The sequence below is a fragment of the Polyodon spathula genome, chromosome 11 (assembly GCF_017654505.1).
Source record: "Polyodon spathula isolate WHYD16114869_AA chromosome 11, ASM1765450v1, whole genome shotgun sequence".
Taxonomy (NCBI): Eukaryota; Metazoa; Chordata; class Actinopteri; order Acipenseriformes; family Polyodontidae; genus Polyodon; species Polyodon spathula.
In genome coordinates this window covers 6,491,652-6,506,885 of record NC_054544.1, presented here as the reverse complement: position 1 = coordinate 6,506,885, position 15,234 = coordinate 6,491,652, and the positions used below count along the sequence as shown (strand labels likewise).

The following is a 15,234-nucleotide window of genomic DNA, read 5'->3' as shown; positions in this document are numbered from 1 at the left end:
TGAGATGGAGAAACTGATTTGGATATCATTTATAAAAGCAGATGTTTAATGAGAAGTTTATTACAGCTTAAAAACAGTTTAAAGACTTGTTGTATTTAGAAATTAAGTGTATTTACAGTGCCTATAGTAAGTATTCACCCCCCCTTGGATGTTTTCACAGTTTGTTGTTTCACAACCTGAAATCTTGATGCCTTTAAATGGGATTATTTTCCTTTGATTTACACAGCCTACTCAACACTTTGAAGAGGCAAGATAATTTTTATTGTGAAACAACAGTTAATGAAAAATACTGAAATGTCTTGGTCAGATAAGTATTCAGCAATTAAAGGTGCGAGACTTTTGGGGTAAGTCTCTACAAGGTTTGCACATCTGGATCGTGCAATATTTGCCCATTCTTCTTGGCAAAATTGTTCAAGCTTTGCCAAGTTGGATGGAGATCGTTGGTGGACGGCAATCTTCAAGTCTTGCCACAGATTCTCAATCGGATTCAAGTCCTTGCTTTGACTGGGCCACTCTATAATATTCACTTTCTTGTTTGTAAGCCACTCCAGCGTCACTTAAGCTGTGTGCTTGGGGTTATTGTCCTGCTGAAAGGTTAATCTCCATTCCAGTCGTAGGTCTTTTACAGACTGAAGCAAGTTTTCCTCAAGAATTTGCCTGTATTTAGCTGCATCCATTTTGCCCTCTACCCTGACAAGATTCCCAGTCCCTGCCAATGAAAAGCATCCCCATAGCATGATGCTGCCACCACCACAGTAGGGATGGTGTTACCTGGGTGATGTGCTGTGTTGGGTTTGCGCCAGACATAACGCTTTGCATTTAGGCCAAATAATTCAATTTTTGTTTCATCTGACCACAAAATCTTTTGCCACATCTTTTCAGTCTCCCACATGTCATTTTACAAATTCCAAGTGGGATTTTACGTGGGCTTTTTCAGAAATGGCTTTCTTCTTGAGACTTCCATACAGGCCAGATTTGTGGAGTACTTCAGCTATTGTTGACACATGGACAGTTTCTCCCATCTCAGCCGTGGAATGCTGTAGGTCTCTCAGAGTTGTCATTGGCCTCTTGGTGGCCTCTCTGACCAATGCCCTTCTAACCTGGCTGCTCCGTTTGGGAGGACAGCCTGCTCTAAGTAGATCCTGGGTGGTGCCGTATACCTTCCACTTCTTAATGATCGACTTGACTGTGCTCCAAGGAATATTCAATGCCTTTGAAATCTTTTTATACACTTCCCCTCATCTGTAGAATCTTTGCTTTGAATGCACTAGCGAACTGTGGGACCTTACAGAGACAGGTGTATTTAATCCAAAATCACATGAACCACTTTTATTACACACAGATGGACTCCATTTAACTTCTTGTGTGAATTCTGAAGGCAATTGGTTACACCTGAGCTTATTTAGGCATGTCACAGGAAAGAGGGTGAATACTTATCTAATGAAGACTTTTCAGGTTTTTATTTTTAATTGATTTGTTATCCCCCAACCCCATTTATTCACACATTGAAAGTGTTGAGTAGGTTGGGGAAATCAAAGGAAAAAAAAACCCATTTAAATGCATCAAGGTTTCAGGTTGTAACACAACGTCCAAAGGGGGTGATTACTATAGGCACTGTATACCCAGTGGTTCAATATAACTTGTTTCCTTCTGCTATTTATTAATTTGCTGAAGCCTAAGAAAAGATAAGAGCTGTTGAGTATACCTTTGAATACAGATGCTTTAAACCTCTCTTTAGGGTCGGTGACTGAACGGAAGAACATTCATTTAAGAAAGGGGACACATACATACATTAGAAGTGTATTTAGCACATCTGACATTATTTTTTCAGATTTAAAAAATAAACAAACAAAACCGCTGAAAAAAAAACAATCAATATTCTTATCCATGTGGTAGAGTTTTAGTTTTAAAGGTACTGGGTATTTGTTTCACCATGTAACTTTTTTCTTTCTTATTTACCACTTAAGGCCAAGTTATATTGATATTTCTCTGTGCTTTTAATGATCTACATGTTGTTGTTTTTTGTCATTATTTGTTACTGGTGCACCCATGTTATAACATCCAACATCTCAAACAAAGGACATGGTTAAGTTTGTAGAAAGTGAATAAGGGTGGTGGAGAAGACCCCCCACCCCACCAGTGTATCTATTAGTTCTTTGCCACTTGCTACATCACTTTTCCCATTAGCTAACAAAGTCACTCAAACTACCTGAATATATCTTTAACTATTATGTAGGTACATTGTAACAATAGGTTTCCTAGATGTCTTGGTGCTCTTGCGATATATATGTATTTTTTTTTTATTTATCTGTGATACTGACATCAGAGCATCAGTTCATAAAACAGAATTTCTGGCACTAAAAGTTAGCAGACAATGCTTTTCCACGTTAAGAACATAAAAACATAAGAAAGTTTACAAACAAGAGGAGGTCATTCGGCCCATCTTGCTTGTTTGATTGTTAGTAGCTTATTGGTCCCAGAATCTCATCAAGCAGCTTCTTGAAGGATCCCAGGTGTCAGGGAGTTGGTTCCAGACCCTCACAATTCTACGTGTAAAAAAGTGCCTCCTATTTTCTGTTCTGAATGCCTCTGTATCTAATCTCCATTTGTCACCCCTGGTCCTTGTTTCTTTTTTCAGGTCAAAAAAGTGCCTTGGGACAATTTTTGTTTACCAGGTATGCCTAAAAAACAAATGAGTAACTGATTTTGTACTCCTGTATTACTCATTCTTGAGTAATCATTACAGATACTTGCTTATACCTGTTACTTGGCACACCTTCAGTGATGTTAAACCCTAAAGAGTATGGTGTATTTTTGTTGTAGTCTAATAATAACCCGATGCTACCGCAATGAGCTTTCTGCTTTATTATTATTGTTTAATTCAGAAGAATTTATCATTTTAAAAAAAAAGTGTAACTTCTGTTTAACAAAAGGCTGAAAACTGCTTCAAACTATGGAAAAGATTCAAACTAAATCACTCCAACTCTGGAAGTGTGTTTGTTATACACAAAACCAGAAAACCCATATCATACATCATTTATTAACTACTGTAAACATCTTCTTGGATGAAAACAAATCCTTGTATAATTTTTCAGTAATCCTGTTCTCATAAAGCATAGAAAACTAAATCTAATGGTTAAAAAAGCACAGTACTAAATACAGTTAATCAGCAACTGGTATAAAAAAAAACCTGAGGCGTCTTCAAATCTCTCAGTATGCTGTCTATTGCATTTACAGGAAATCAGCAGGCTTTTTAGTTAAGTGTATAAAAACTAAAAAAGTAAAACATAGTCTCCCTTGATACACTGTAACCATTTTGTACTCTGATACCATGCTGAACGTACTTTCCCACTAAGCTGGGCTTTTTATACACTATTGTGTGATATGCATACGTCTTTGGGGCAAGCTGCCACATTTAATTTGTTCTGTAATAATGTAAATCACCAAAAATAAACAGAATAGCAACATTTAGGGGGAATTAACATACTGGACCATTCAATCTTTTATCACAATGTGATGTTTTCCTTTCAAAATACTGGGCTTTGTTGATGGTTTCCCACTCGTTGAGCAGTCTTTATAAAAAAAAAAAAGGCTGGTTTAGCTGCATAAGAAGTCTCTGGCTGTTTCTCAGTATTTAACACAAGACATAGCGTCTATTGATTGGACCTTATCCTTTTAAGAAGCTGAGGTATTCCATCCCTTTCTTCAGAACCCCTATTTCCAAACGTTGCAGGATATGGATTGAATTGCCAGTGTATATGTCACTAGTGGCAAGAAAATACATTCCAAATGATCGTATTATGGTCCATCTGCCAAATTCCATAGACACTTACTCAACAGGGCGGATCAATGCAGAAACACACAAGAACCGACCCAATCAATAACAATACAGTAACTTAAAACATAAATCAATAGAAAACAAAAACATAGATGAATCCATGTTTCTAGCATTTAATATTGCTGAGCAGTATATAGATATGGACAGTGCATAAGGCTTTGCAGGTTTTAACATTCTTTTATTTTGCATGGAGAAAAATAAGATAGATGATGACCTTGATTGTCCAGACTGCACTCTCTGTGCCTCTACCATAGACAAATTATTTCCAAATGGAACAATGCCATCATCAACCTTATCCAAAAGGGGCCAACTAAATGTTAATTAACCTTACATGATGTTTAGTCGCCTGACAAACCCACAATGAGTAGGAAGTGAATTGTCAACCTACTGAAATGAGAATCGCACATACACAAGCAAACACCACCATATAATTAAAGATTTATTTTCAAATTATAAATCCCTTCAAAGGTTGGTACAGTCAATAGTTCTCCAAACCTTTAAGTCATCTAATGGATATAAATGTTCTCAACTGTTCTGTAAAGCTGGAGAATTGAATTTGTGACCCTGTATCCCTTCCAGTGCAAAAGTGACGTACAGAACTCCACAGGGAGACATAACTGACTAGCTACTTACTGAGTCAGGGACAGGATTACTTCACAGCTCATGATATAGTTTACTTATTGCATTATCTTTCACAAAAGCCCAAGTAGGTGATATAGTGGGCTAAGTATGTCCTACTGGACATTATATTCTCTGTTCTAAGAAAAGCTGGTTACACTTCCAGTTACAGATCATATATTAAATTAAGTAAAACTACAGTTAAGGGGTATATTGTATAGGAATAACAAGGCATTTTTTATATTACTTTGCAAGTATTTAGTAATAACTGCTACATATATAAAGTACCAGTCAAAAGTTTGAGTACACCTGCTTGAAACCAGGTTTTTCAGGATTAATAATGTGGTGGTTCTATAAATCGAATTGTGGGACAGTGTATGTCTGTAGCCCATATCTTTCATTGAGATGCAGCTACTGATTCCCATAAAGTGTAGACTTTCTGTTACAAACTCCACCCAACCATGGCTGATCACAAACCAAGTGTCACAAACCCTAAAGACTGATCTGTGATCTGAGGGCATTCTGATGTCCTGAGGCACATCAGGAATCAGGCAGATTCATTTTTAAAGTATACATTTTTTTTACTTTAGCAAAAGACTGACTATTAAAGTTGCCATTCAAATAGTAATATGTATTTATAACCCAGATGAATTAAAGAGCCAGTATCCCATCCATATTAGTTATAACAATACCTAGAAGATGTATTGGGCCTTGCTGTGCTTTTTTCTATTACTTGAAATAACTTTCAGTACTTTTGACATTATAAACTAATTCAGGCAACTCTGATCTATTCTAAAGCTTGGTGGTATGTTTACTAGAATTGTCTTTAAGAAGCATTTATCGGCAGGTTTTCAATAAATTCACCGATTAAAGTGCCGACTTCAAAAAGCTGTCCTCTTACATTATAACCGAGTACCACTCAATTAACTTCCACATTGAGTGTTTTAAAAGCTGAAGTTTGGAATATGCAGATGTTTCAAAGACAATGCTGGATACAAAATGTTGCTGCTCATGTTACCCAATCACTTCATGCATTGTAGCTCAAAACGAGCTCCTGTGGTCTAGCAGTGTAAGTGTTGAAACGTAATAAAATCAGAGCCCTTGAATACAATAAAACAAACAAACAAAAAAACACATTTACTCACCAGTGACAAAACAACAAAATATATGTATACTTGACTTGGTTTCATAGTTCTGAATCAGTGTTGTATGAGGGAGTGTTTGAAGGTATGGAGAAATTACAGATTCAAAACAGTGTTGGTCATGCATCACAAATGCAAAGTGCCATATTGTAGCGTGTCAAATTATGCATAACAAATTTAAACCAAGGACAAAATGACGGCTTGGAGCACTTGAAAACAAATCCTGGATTGAAATTTGGTAACATCAACATTTAAGAAATGTAATAAAATCTACTCATAAAGACTTCCAGACCTCTATTGTAAAAGATTAATCTTATATGACTGATTCATGGGCAGGCCATTTTATTATTTTTTTCAGGGAGAAGTAGCAGATCTGAAGCTAATTGAAATGCAAAGGATCCCATGCTGCGTATGAAGTGTTCCACAATGAGCTAAATGAACACAGCAAGTACAGTCTCATTGCAAGAGGCTCCAACAGCTATCACATTTTAATTGTATTTTAATAAGGCAAGATTCCGTTTAAGAGGGTGTAAAAAAAAAAAAAAAAAAAAAAAAAAAAAAAAAAAAAAAAAAAGTTTAGGGAGCAAAGGCAATAACAGGATAACCATGTGCCCCCTAACAATTTTGCAGTGTGTACCTTTTAGTGACGATCTCTGATGTACTTCTATGGAGTATTAGCACATTGTTTTTAATTATGTCTCAGATGGTAGGTGTGGAAAAGCTACTCCAAAATATTGTATAGATCAGGGCTCTTACCATTGTCCCCTTTCTCCTCAGGTGAACCAGTCTCTCCGCTTAAACCTATAATATAAAATCGAAACACTAAATAAAAGTAACATTTAAAAAAAGAGATCCATTTTGGTGTGCTCAAGCATGTGCATGTTGATTTTACTCAGCATATTCAACACAGATCCTGACAGGGTAATACAGTCAAATCATGTTAATATCACATCAAAGGGACTGAAGAATAATGGCAATAGCTGGGGTTGACTTTGAATTCACCAACAACCTGGATAAATAAGCATTAAGCAATCCTACTATACCGTTGGGCCCTCACTCTCCTTTGTCTCCCTTTGTTCCCGGACCTCCAGTTTGTCCTTTTGGTCCAGTCTCTCCCATATTGCCTTTGACACCCTTTTGACCTTGAAGACCTGTTTATTAAAAAATAAGGATTTCTGTTCATGCATTTTATTATCAGCCACTGTATATTTATTGAATAATCCTAAGAAGATATTATGCCATGCTATTTAGTTTATTTGCTTCTGCAAAATAAGACATTATTATAGAGCCTTAAGACATTCATATAATTGAAAATTTGAATTGGTAAGTCTGTCCTATGCCTAATACTTCCCAAATGGTCATATTCGATTATACAGAGTAATAGTTAACTGGCATGTAAACGGTTATACAAAAACAGGTTAGAAATTTCAGCAAAGTGATTTTACCTTGGTTTCCAGTTTCTCCCTTCATACCATTAAACCCTGGGAGGCCAGTCACTCCTTTTACACCTGTATCACCCGTTGGACCAGTGATACCTGAGAAAAAAAACAGTAACAAAAGTTTATTAATGACAACACACATTTAGTATGTTCAAAACACTAATAAAGTATATATGTAAAAAATAATCACATATGAATATCACAAGTTCTCCACTCACAGGTTTCATGTTGGGAAGTGTATTGACCTTTGCATATACTTCAAAATAGGGCCCTTGGATTCAAATCTGACTCCTCATGTTTTAAAAAGGGAGGCTAAGGATTGGAGGGACAAGGTGGCTAATTGCTCCTATTTCCATTACAAGATGTGTCCATTACTTGTGCTATGGCTGTTCTCTTGATAAATATAGGGGACTAGTTGCACAGTGAGTGCTGCAAATGAATGCATCTATAAAATGATCACAAATGTCTCACCAGGCAGGCCAAGGTCTCCTTTGCTTCCTCTAGGTCCTGGTAGCCCTGGTGGTCCTAAGAAATATTGTTATTGTAATTTATATATATATATTTGAACAAGGGTTAAAAGCTCATAACGAATACTTGGTGTTCGCGCAAGGTTCTCCAACCTTATCACTAGATTACTGTTAGTTATATTGATGATCTCCAGGTCTTGCTTCAGTTGGCTTATTTTAGCAGACTTTTCATCTAAGCTGCACAGTGATGAATTCATACTGCTTATCTTTTGCTGAAGGTGATGCACACTCTCCTGCATGGTGGCCCTTTCCAGTTTGACAATATCCGTTGCATTATTGATGCTTGATAAGATGGACATATTTTTCAAGAGTAAAACCAGTGGAGGTCTGTTTCATTCAGCTGGAAGTTCCTGTCAGCGAACTGCTTTTCAAGTGGGGCCAAATGCTTCTTCTCTTGAACCTCTTTTAGTTAATTGTGCAGGAGGTAAACTAAGAAAAATGTTGGTTCAGTGAAAAAGATGAGGTTTTAACAAAATTGAAAAACTAAAGTGGAATCAATTAATACTATGGAGATACACAGTTAAAGCACTTCACTCATTTATACACAGTATGGTTTCTCAACATCACAGGTCATCAAACTGTGTTACCTTGTATAGGGAATTTCACAAAAAGATGCATACAGAACATCAGCAAACATTTCAAAAGTAATTAATAATGTATGTCTAAATATCACTTTTCAGAAAAAACATTTTTATTAATTGATAGCAACATTACTGTCTTCCATAGTTTGCAGTTTTCACTTAACATTATGCTAGATGATATACTTTAAAACAAAATGTAAGCTATATTTTGCTCACCTTTGTACGCCACAAGTCCATTGCCTGCAGTTAACAGGACAAGGTAAACTATGACCCAAGAGACACCATCTTCCAGCTTTATTCTCTTTCCTTTTCTCTTCTAAAACCAAAAAAAAATATTTAATAATGCTAGCCACATACATTGGAACATTGCTTGAAATGTTGAATGTTACAATAGAAAGATTAATACTAGTAAATGCATCATATGTATTAATTCTAGACATATCTATCGTAAAGCTAAAATCTTATACCAAATAAAAATAACGTACTGAAAATAATGATAAAATACAGACAAATGAACACCTCCACATCCCTAAAAATATATTCATACACATGCGCAGACTTAGTAAGGACACAAAGTGCAGGATAACCTTTTAAAAACAACTTGCAAAGTTTGTACCTTATTGACATACTTACCAATGCATTTTAAGTTAAAAGTGACTAGGCATATTAAATCTGTTTATCTGACTGATGCATTATAATATTCTCCTTGTCTTCTTTGTCTATTGCAGTATTCATTACACAAAATCTGCAATTCCTATTTAGTGATCTCTATTCACTATTTGAATCATGACTTGTGAAAGTCCTTTCCAGTTTAAAAATCCGGAACTAGATCAGTTTTCTAATTTTAGAAAATAACTAGCTGACCTAAACTAAAATAATTCCCTGAAATGGAGAACTAAAATGAAATCAAGGATCGAAAGTCATGTGAAAGTGATTTTCTCTCTTTTTAAAAATGTGTGTAACAAAAGATCCTTTGTAAGTTTGCACGCACATTAAGAGTCATTAACTTTCTTACTTGCAAAAATGACAAGTGTACAGATTTCAAGGCAGATGAATCAGAAGTTAGTTCTGTCACAACTTTCATAAAAACCCTTTTAAAGCAGTTTAGGAGATGCATGATGCATGGTGTTATTTGGGTTCCCCTGTAATATATGGTGTTTAGTTCACAGCTTTTACATAGGAAAAAGAATACTACACTCAGCTACAAATGGAAAGTTAACAAAGCATACATACACATGAACAAGCACCCTAACCAATAGGCTAGTTGTGGAAAATCATGGTATTGGAAGCAAATTATAGCGGATTCCTCACACCCTAATGGACACAAAGGAAAACACACTATTTCAAAATATATAGCGGCTTTGGAATTCAAAATAAGTTTATCCCATAGTTTACAGAAGAGGCTCTGATCCTAAAATCATGTAGTGTGGTGCTGTTGAATGTGTTCGTGAGGCCTCAGACACAAAACCAAGGCATTTGTATCAAAATCCAACACTAAACCGAACATTATGCACATCAGCTATGTATATAGATATAACATTTTATTTTTTTAAATATTTTATTGAAATGTATAATAACTAAGACACATAGTGATATTATTAAACAATATGTATTACAAAAAATACATATTTAAAAATGTTAATTAGCCATTTCAAATACAGCATACACAATCAAAGAATAAATAAATAGATAAATAAAATAATCTTGTGATGACCCTGAATACATTGTGACCTGAGAGCTAAAGATTACAATTAAACAGTTACATTATACCAGAGCTGGGTAAATACCGACTGTTTATCTTTATAAAACAAATGCATTTTTTCTAGGGGTTAAAACATCCATTACTAGATTTATCCACAGCAATAGTGCAGTAGGTTCAGTATTTTCCTCTCAAGTACAAAGGATAGCTAATTTTTTAGCTATTACTAAAGATAACATTTTCAAATGCCGGTATTCTTATTAATACCTAAAAAAAAAAAAAAAGATTGTGAAAATCTTTCCCATGACCATAGTGTTGGTACAGACCATGTGACTCCCAAGCTAAGCATCATTTAGTTTCTGTACTGCTTTCAGTCTATTTAATTTATCTTTCCACATTTGTCCAATATGTATAGCATACACCTTGAAAAAAAAAAAAGTAATTAACTGTTATACAGCCTGTACACATATATAGTGGAGTGAAATGCCGCAGCACCACAAATCTCAAGTACAGAACAGAAAGTGTACTGTATATCTAAAATAAGTGCATGTGCTTATTCGGTCACAGGATTAAAAATCCACCAACAAGACTTTGAGATGTTTATTTTATTTGTTTTAATCGGTTTTACTATCGCAACTAAAATGTTGTTGTTACGTTTACATATTAGCCCCCAATAACCCATTTCGTGTTTATATCTGTGTTAACTGGATTAAAATACAAGTAATAGGGCACCACTTTAGGCTTGGACAGTCCATGCTGCACATTGGAACCTATGAGAGAGAAGTAAGGTGGGGTCCTATTACCTATAAGTGAATTTGGAAAAGTACAGGCACTAATTAAAATGATGTGATGAGGAGGAGGGGTACAGAAAACAATCAGCAGCTGCCCAATTCAAAATCTGCTACACAGTAAGTGAATCTAGTGTGTCGGTGGCAGGGTAAGACCAAATCTGGAAAACATTTGCAAATTAGAAAAACTGGGCATTTTCTTTCTTTAGAATAATATAAGGCAAGGCTGTACAGCCGGATAACTGTATTTCTGAAAACCTGTGTTCATTTAAGGTTGAAGGTGAAATAGGCTCCACTTTTTGTGGTCTCAAATCAGTAAAATGTAGCAGACATGACTAATTATGAACTGTACTGCACAACTGATCAGGTCTCCTTTGTAAAGACCAGTGAATGTAGAGGGCATGATAAGAAAATGATCTTTCATCATTCACACTGCTGTGCCTCTCACTGCAATACATTGGGCTGATTTTCAAAACTTTGTGTATAAAGTTTAAGATTTTCTGTGACTGTGGAACTACATCAGTAACAGGCCTCAATAATGACGAAGCAGCAACAACACTCATCTTACCTGCACAAGGTTTTAAGAACAGCTACCTACCCCATTCTTTCAACACTCGAGATTCTCATATTCAATGCAGCACTACGCCATCTAGTGGATGTATATTCTCCCTGCAAGCAGTGTCATGCATGGATGAGGGTTACCACAATGCAAGATTTGTTACAAGTCTCCAAGTACGCCAGTGTTTACTTAAGTCAGTCTGGAAATTAGTAGACAGGTGTGGTACATTACTAATAGGTGCTGGGGTTAGATAGGAGAGTTGCTGATTTGTATATTTCCTTTTTACCACAGAAGTATTGGTTACTAAGGTGATGAACAGACTAAAGAAAGTGATAAACAAACTCTGTACTGCACTGTGTGACATTTTAGGCTGTGTGACATTATTATATACTGAACAACAGAGGGTTCACTTCTAATAGAACCAGCTGAACATAAGAACTGTATCCAGTAGAATCCTGATTTGAGGTTCTAAAGGAATTAATTATGCAACTCATAATGGTTCTTTTTCAATTCGTTTACTGGCCACAAGGTGTCTCCCCAAACCCTAGTGTTTCTTTAAAACAATTGTGCAAAGCAACTGGGTGCTCTAAACATTAATCACCCAATGTTATCATTGTTGGGTTTATACAATGCATCAACATAAAGATCAGGAAAACATGATCCCACAAATAAATAAAACTCTTAACATTATATTTATAAATACAATGTATCGAATCAGTTTAAAACATACATTTACAAAATAAACACTTTGTATCAAACCATAAAATGATAACATATATAACCTATAGTATTATTGTACTCGGTTTCCAGTGCTCTGTAAGAACTTATGGTAGGAAACTGGGATCTTTCAGATCGTTTGCGTTTAAAACAACAAAAATCTGCTCAACACGAGTTAATGAAATACGTTTCTATTCATTAAACGGTGTATAAATAAGGCGAGTGGGGTTGCGGTGTAATTTAGAATTTGGCCAACTGTACCGAGATTCGTTTTTTGGTTTTTTCTTGTTTTTAAAGTTGGACGCCAAAAAAAAAAAAAAAAATCTGTTTGATTATAGGCACATATTATTCTCAGATAATATCATACATTTAAATTCGTATTTAAGTCATAATAAAATCAATCAGTTTTTAATGTTTTATTATTACTTTTTCTTGTTTATCCATTCAGGAAAAATATGAGTCAATTAGCAATGGCTTCATAATTGTGTCCAAGATATTGTATAACAAATAAATAAACAGGTACATACATACATTTTATTAATAACATTATATGAGTTTACTTCTGCAGTTCTGAGAATGTAGACTACAGTATACACATTCATCACCCTCAGGCAATAATGTGCAACCACGATGTAGCCGAAACAAACTAATAACACATTTGTTAATTTACACATAGATTTGATTACGAAAACCCCGCTCCATAACGCGAACTGGCCGAACCCTTACTTAGGAGTTAGGAAGCATGTGGATTATGAAACACCGAATGATTTCATATTGAACTACATTGTAAACCACAAAGTCAATCTAAATAAATTAAATAGAGTTACATTCACTTAATTATAATTGTATTCATCACACGCATCCATTTCAAGTTAGCTGAACATTCAAATGTAATTTGGTTGTTCAAACGTAAGTGTTTTAAGTAGAATCAGGGGACTAGATTCCCATCAGCTCGTGCGGGACTTATTTGTTGTTTATTGTGTTGATTTGTGTGTGTGTGCGGTTGTACAAGTGTGTTGTGTTTGCTTGTCTCTTGTGCCTGCTCCCTAACGTGTTCTCCTTTTGCTGTGTGTGGCCACCCCCGCTCGGTGGTCAGTCTGCGGATGTGACCTCCCTGCCTTCTGTCTTCATCTCCTCGGTTCCTGCACTTGCAAATGCTGCATTTACCACTAAATAGCTTGTTGATTGCACATGCTGTTGCCTCAGTTAACTTTTTAATGTTTAAATGAAGTGAAAATGTTTAAACTAACTTGACTATTAAGAAGTAAACCACACTCAAATGGATTAAGTTACATGAATGTTATAAGTTTAGTCAGCCCCAGAGAAAGTTGTCATAACAAAAACTAAACGCGTAGCTATATCGGCAATGAGTTTATAAGCGCAATAAGGAAACGAAGCCCGAATGAGTAATATTGTTTTATATGGACACTCACCGGAACTTTTTCTAAGAATCCCGTAATGTTAGTTCAGGTTATTGCCATGTGACTATGCTTTTTTAAAACAGTCATTAAAACACATTCATAATTGTACCAAAATTACATTTTCACGAAAAGCCAAAACCACTCTTTTGCGTTAATGCACGATATACAAGACGGAATTCTCAACAGAGCCGGGAAATAAATGCCGTAGAAAGCTGTGGCGATTGGTATTATTAGGCCTGTTTATTTAGAGTGTTTTACGTGCCTGTGTTAATATTTTCATTAGCCATGTACCCCACTCATTGTGTATTTTGGCATGTTCATAAAAATGCGAATATGTTATATTATTAATAGGCAAGCATAAGGTCCCTTTGTACGGAAGCGTGTAGCTGCCACGTAAAGCAAAATAAATAAATAAAACAACACTTACCTGAGAAAACATTACCAGTCTTTTTCAAATTGCCCGAATCGGTATGAGGTATTGTTCACGTGTTCCCAAAACCATTAGGCGGCGCTTTAGTGTGAAAATTACACAAGGGGATTCTGTATTGGCATTAGGTCCTTACTGCATGTTATAGATTGGGTGACCACAAAATAAGTTAACAAAATAGTCAACATACAACAGCTAAACGTTTGTGTTGTAAATCACAATACATGGCATACTATTAGCTAATTGTTTTTTTTGTTTTGTTTTTTAAACTTCAAGGGACAATACATATGCTTACTCAACAAAACCATCACAGTGGTTATATTTTGCATGGAACCTGCTTCGAATATTTTCGGAAAGAGCTTTTGAAACAATATTCTTTGCCAACAATGCTCAGACAAATCGTATGTGTTTTTAGTTTTACTTTTCAAACATTATATATATATATATATATATATATATATATATATATATATATATATATATTATATATATATATATATATATATATAAATAAAGGCTCTTACCCCTGTGTCTGTTATTCCAGTATGTTTTTCATCTTTCCGGAAGACCCCATGCATGTGTCTTTTGCATAACAATTTTGAGAGGAAATCCTTTATCAAATGCGAGCGTGACAGGAATTATTTGGCTGTTGTTAAATTACCCAGTTCCAATATCCGCCACTGGGTAGCAGCAAAATTGCACCACAACGCGAGCACAATGGCAGCCTACCTTTCCTTATTACTAACCATCATTACCGATTTGCAAGGATAACTAATAAATTAATTAACTGATTATTAAGTTATTGGGTAAATGCATTATTTAGCTAACTTTCTGAAATCATTTTAGTGTACACACATGCTAACACATTTCATAAAAATAAAATAATTGACCTACTCAACTTGCAGTATACAGGAGTTCATTATTGCACTTCTCTGGGTCGACTGACAGCATGGACCCAGAACACAGCTTCAGGTTTACACGGGTAATGACAAGTTTAGTCTTGAACATATTTTTGTAGTTCAGTCATACATACATACATACATACATATATATATATATATATATATATATATATATATATATATATATATATATATATATATATATTATAATATGATAAAAATATTTATTTATCTTAATAGATTAATCATTAAGCCTTAACACATTTAAGTGTTTACGTGTTTGAAAAAACAAAAGCTTACAGAATGTGAATTCTATATACAACTGTGCAGGCCTATAACATTTTTCATAAAAAGCCCCATCACAGCCCCGTCATTAGGAAGGTGGCTACTGAAATATCTCACATTCGTTCAGCAAAAGAATTAGTTTTTTTTTTTGTTTTTTTTTCCCCCCATGGTGTGACTTGGCGTGCGGTTTAAAATGTAATTTTATATCCCGCTGCTGATTTTTTTTTTCCCCTACAAATAACAAAACAAACACATTATTATTTCACAGTAAAGAAACTTGCAGAAAATAAT

General features: G+C 35.1%; 1 long non-coding RNA gene across 1 annotated transcript; it reads right to left on the bottom strand.

Moving 5' to 3' along the window:
* Positions 1-6,652: 6,652 nt before the first annotated feature.
* Positions 6,653-7,564, bottom strand: LOC121323245. Its single transcript, XR_005951126.1, has 3 exons — positions 7,509-7,564; positions 7,044-7,133; positions 6,653-6,749 (listed from the first exon to the last, which is right to left on the bottom strand). It is a non-coding gene; the product is annotated as an uncharacterized LOC121323245 (long non-coding RNA).
* Between the last annotated feature and the right edge of the window lie 7,670 nt (positions 7,565-15,234).